The sequence below is a fragment of the Onychostoma macrolepis genome, chromosome 06 (assembly GCF_012432095.1).
Source record: "Onychostoma macrolepis isolate SWU-2019 chromosome 06, ASM1243209v1, whole genome shotgun sequence".
NCBI lineage: Eukaryota > Metazoa > Chordata > Actinopteri > Cypriniformes > Cyprinidae > Onychostoma > Onychostoma macrolepis.
The window spans coordinates 1,580,886-1,586,885 of record NC_081160.1 but is presented as its reverse complement, the minus strand read 5'-3'; positions in this window follow the sequence as shown (position 1 = coordinate 1,586,885).

Sequence of the window (6,000 nt, the reverse complement as noted above, 5' to 3'; positions counted from 1 at the left end):
GTCACACTCACTCTAGTTCATTTAGAGAATGCCACTGTTGTGTTTTTGAGTAGACGAAGTCCTGTGGGGAGACAATTCATTTAACTGGTGCGAATAAAAGCACAGCGGGAAGAAATTCATCCACATTCATACAGCAGAACATGTAAGAACATGGATTTATGCAGAAAAACACTGACATATCTCAGCAATGACATGCTATAATCTGTTCAGACGGTATTTAGAAGTTTCTATAAACGGGCATTTAGCTGTCACGCTGGATCAGATGAGTACATCTCATGAAAACATGTCCAGGTTACATTACACATTAAAAATACACTTTAAAAACATACTGTGTGTGTGTGTGTACTTTCATGACAATTAAGCACATATACATCATCAGCTGTCATTTTCTGTAATGCACCAGTAATGTTTGAGTTTCAATTATTATCTTGGTGGTGATTTTTTATTACTTTAATAAAGTAGCTTTTAATTGTATTACAATAAATATACTGCAATACAATGATTGTTTTTATTTAAATCTCCATCAATTAAAAGCAGTAACAAATTCTATAATGATGCATACTTACTTTACACATCACATTTTAAAATAGGCACAGATTTATTTCAAAATATGACCAGGACATGTTCTTGATATGGTTTTAATACATTTTCTTGTAGAGACAGAGCTTGGGTTATTTATTCTGATTTTTTTAATTTTTTTTTTTATTTTAACAATAGCAGTCTATGTTATGTCCTTATTTAGACAGCTCAGTGAATGTGTGTGTGTGTGTGTGTGTGTGTGTTCAGGTCCTGTATTGATTGTGGTATGACAGTAGATGGTGCTGTGGTTTCCTGTCCACTTCAACCACAAAAACATCTTTTTAATATTTTTCTTCTTTATCTAAATATTTTATTATTATTATTATTATTATTATTTGACAAAATATATATAAAAAATGTTCTGTAGGCTATTCTTACAGTCTGAAACTTCACAAAAAAGTATTTGCTTACCAGTGACATAAATGCTGTGAATTTAAATTTTTCAACTTCAAAATACAAACAACTTTACTGCTTTTGCTACACACAGTGGACGTAGACGTATGACTATTATAGTGTTATTTTATGCACACCTTGTTGCAAATCCATAACCGTAATAAGACATGGAAAACTGTCTCATCTCTGCGTTTAATGCAGCGTTTGGTAAAGGCCGCCCACTCAGGCGTTTTTCTGAGAGATTGATAAATGGTGGAATCTGAACGTGGTGTTGGAGGGAATGCAGATATTAAAAATTTGGTCAAGAATCTAATTAGCCGGCAGTAATTAAACAGTCTAGCTGAGGGTCATTAATCTCTCGTGTGGACCTTTGATGTTTTGCATACTGTCCCACCATCATTAATAAAATTCATAATGCGTTCCTTTGTGTTGTTTTATCGTCGTTGTTTTTTTTTTTTTTTTTTGTAAGCTCACAGAGCAAGTGTCAACACATCACACGAGTTCGCCGCAGCTCATTTACTCTCTGCCCAATAACTAGCCCACACTGCAACCTCTGCACGAACCGCCACGCTGCACGTGTGTGTGTGTGTGTGTGTGTGCGGACACGGCCTGTCAGCAAATGCAAGGGGAGAAAACACAATGTTGTGTGGCCATTGTGTCCCAGTAATTACATTTCTTACAATCAGTCTATCGCAAATCAGTCATGCTGTAAATATTAGAGAGACGTGTGTGTGTGTGTGTGTGTGTGTGTGTGTGTGTGCGAAGACAGCAAAGTAATTTCTAGCATCATCATCCTCATGTCTTGATCTGAATAACACCACTGATACCTCCACTTCACACTTTTTAATGGCCACTCTAGGATTACCGCGTGTATATGTGTGTGTGTGTGAGTGAAGGCAGCATTAATTTACTGTTATCTTAATGAGCTGTGCTGTAATATGTACATGCACCGGTGTAAGTGCTCAGCTGAAGAGATACTGTACCATACTGTAGCCACACGTCTCTGAGCTTAATGGTTTAATATATCGTCTCCTGTATTAAGGGCTAATTGTCATGTTTAACACTACATATTAAAATCACTGCTGGCTCCTGATGGCTACTGACAACACATCAATGCAAAACTGTGTGAGAGAGTTTCTATCAGCGCTGAGAAGCACAAAAATCTCAAATATATGATAGCTGTCTAAGCCCGAGTCTGCAGTCTTGATTCTGTATGGACCATTACAATTTTTAGTATTTTATTTGAGACCCATAAATGCTTGCAATAGTTGCAAAACATTATTTTCCAGCTCACAAAATGATTATGGTGTCTCAGCAATGCTGTTTGTGTGCCATAAATAATACAGGGATGTTCAGGAAGCCCTTCTGAATTAATTCAGACTCGTGCGATAAGTTGTCGGCCCATTCTAGGGAAACAGTACTATGTGTGCATAAATTAGTTTTTTATTTTATGCCAATTTTCTTACAGGTAATAATTTCCGTTGACAATATTGTTCCTGTTACTCCCACCTCAAAGCCAGAGTATCAGGGCTGAATATCCAGAATAGTGCCTCAGTTTATATTCAGATTCATTATTTCTCTAAAACAGTTTAGGCATCAGAAAACATAAATTGAACAGACCCCTAAATCCTGAATCTACAATCATATAATTTGTGGTGCGAGTGCTAACGTATCCTAATATCCACAAACGGCCAAATCAAGTTAAAAGAAATCAAACCAGTCATTCAAAATTCAACAGCCAACAATTTGTCAGATGCTGATCAATAGATTCTTTGGCTGTAGCCCATAATGACATACTGAGCTGTAGGCTATACTGTGAGCTCAAACTTCACAAAATGTGGTACGCTTGGACACCCGCACAATCTGAGAGTACATGCCAACTTTAATCAATTTGCAATTCTAGGGGGTGCTATAACTTTAGAAATTCTCAAAGCAGTGCAATTGAGAAGGATGCTAAAATATATCACCAAACAAATGCATCCACAGTATTCCTTCTTTTAATTTTGCATATAGTTTGTTATTTTCCCATTTTGCATATAGTTTGCCCCCCCCCCCCATCCCATACCCTCCAACCCACCCACCCACTGCTGCATTGGTTGATGAATGGCTGTTAATGACATCAGGTGATTATTAAATGGTGAGTGTTATTAGATGAATAGCAGCTGATAATGATGACAGACTGGATTATCTAGACCAGAAAGGATGATTCTAAGGTGACATAAATGAATAAACATTCAGCACCTCATGGTGAATAAATACATTGGTGCTATCAGACCTGCTTAGAAACATTATCAGTGTTTATTACTAAACACTGAACTGTTTATCAGTTATTCATTATATGTTGCTGGTCATTTAGGTCATGGTCACTCAGTCAATCTGGGCTAAAGCATATTACACACTTCAACGAATAGTTCACCCAAAAATTAAAATGTACTTTTGTCTTCTCCGGATGTTATTTGATGGACTGGAGTGGTGTGGATTATTGTGATGTTTTTATCAGCTGTTTGGACTCTCATTCTGACGGCACCCATTCACTGCAGAGCATCCATTGCTGAGAGACTGATGCAATGCTGCATTTCTCCAAATTTGATGAAGAAACAAACTCATTTACAGCTCAGATTGGCCTGAAGGTCATGAGAGTAATTTTTCTTTTTTACATTTTTTAGCAAATTTCATTTTAGGGTGAACTATTCCTTTACTGGACTCTGAACATTCAAACATCAGTCCACCTAATTACCAGGTTTCTGGCAATGGGTTTTTCTTCTGAATACAAGTGAGCACTTGCATGTTCATGTCGGTCCAGAAGGAAACTAAAATACATATATTGCTGTTTATTGTGTGCAAGGACAAACTCTGAATTAATCCCTGAATTTGATGGCTGGTAGGAAGGATGATTTTAACCTAAATCCTACTCCAAGAATTTGCATAACAACCACTTTCTTCTAAGAATTTAATATTATTATTAATTGTTTAAAAAAAAAAAAAAATCCTTGGTTATGTGAATGTTAGAGAAAACTTTAAAGGAACGTTGCATTTTATCGTTTTGCAAAAATTATGGTAATGTCACTTTTGGGAACGTTACTTTTTAATTTTCTCTGAACATTCCAAAAATTGTTAGCAACTTAAAAAAACAAAAAAACAAACAAAAACAAAACAAGAACAATGTATAATATTTTTGTGCTAATGTTTTGATAGCATTATTAAAAACCAAATATTACTAGAATAATGTATGTTCATAACTTTGAGAGAATTATAGCTTATAGCATATACTTATAAAATTCTGAACAAAAAGATCAATATTATACTAGTTCCTAAATAACTGAAATAATTATGTTGATTTAAATAATTAGAATACTCAATAAAAAAAATAAAATAAAAAAAAAACACCTTTGACAATCTAACGCACATAAACTGTTCAATGGTTTGGGTGCATTTTATTCTCCACATTTTAATAATTGGAATTACCACCGAACTCTGGCTTTCTGTAAAACTCAAATCTCTACCGCATTATAACAGCAAATCGAGTCATAAACACCCCATTTATTCTCAATATTTTCAGAATACTGCACCATGGCAACTCTCTCCGATAAGAGGCGCGGACTGAAGATGTTGTGAATAGGGCCTGAACTCAAACTCACACGCGTGTGAATCTGTCACGGGCCGCAGTGTAAAGAGCTTTAGGCTGCTATTGAATCAGAGACAGAGCGGCGCGGCTCGGACAGCACCGATAAACCAGCCGCTGTAAAACATCATTATACTCATGTTCCTCTGATTTTAGCATGTGAATGGGGAATCAGGCCGGTCAGGAGATGGAGGCCAACAAAACGCAGCCTAACAGGCCTTAAACAGAACGAGCGACTGTGTGAGAGCAGAATTATAGAGTCTCAAACCCATTTTACACAGGAATGAGGATTACTGTGTCTGCTCTCACCAAGAAAATGCCATGTGAAGATACAGTACAACACACGAGAAACCACGGCAGTGCTAGAGAGGGATTTCTTATTTCGATTTTACATTTTTATGCAATTTTGAATTAGTTCTCTTTTATATTTTATATTTAATTTTTATTTAAAAATGAGCAATCACTGATGCTCCCGAAGGAAAAACCATGCATTAATTTTTGAAATTGAAGATCAGGGTAAATTTAACTTATTTTGTCTTCTGGGAAACATGTAAATATCTTCTGTAGCCTCTGAAGGGCAGTACTAAATGAAACAAATATGATATTTAAGCAAAATAAGGAAAATTTACACATCTTCATTCTGTTCAAAAGTTTTCACCCCCGGCTCTTAAAGGGATAGTTCACCCAAAAATGAAAATTAGTCCAAGATTTACTCACCCTCAAGGCATCCTAGGTATGTCTGACATTCCTCTTTCAGACGAACACATTCGGAGTTATATTCCACATTGTCCTGTCTGTTCCAATCTGTATAATCTGAGAGACCGGAAGCTGCACATAACAGTTTATAAAGTTTTAGGAATCTACATTTTTCTTAAACTAACGCATTGTTTAGCTTCAGAAGGCCTTTATTAACACCCCGGAGCAGTGTGGAGTAGTTTTATGATGGATGGATACTTTTTTTCGGATTCAGAAACAGGGGCACCATTCACTGCAATTATACAGATTGGAACAGACAGGACAATGTGGAATATAACTCCGAATGTGACCCTGGACCACAAAACCAGTCATAAGTCGCTGGGGTATATTTGTAGCAATAGGCAAAAATACATTGTATGGGTCAAAATTATAAATTTTTCTTTTATGCCAAAAATCATTAGGATATTAAGTAAAGATTATGTTCCATGAAGATATTTTGTAAATTTCTTACCGTAAATGTATTAAAACTTCATTTTTGATTAGTAATATGCATTGCTAAGAACTTCATTTGGACAACTTTAAAGGCTATTTTCTCAATATTTTGATTTTTTTTGCACCCTCACATTACAGATTTTTAAATAGTTGTATCTCAGCCAAATATTGTCCGATCCTAACAAACCATACATCAATGGAAAGCTTATTTATCAGTT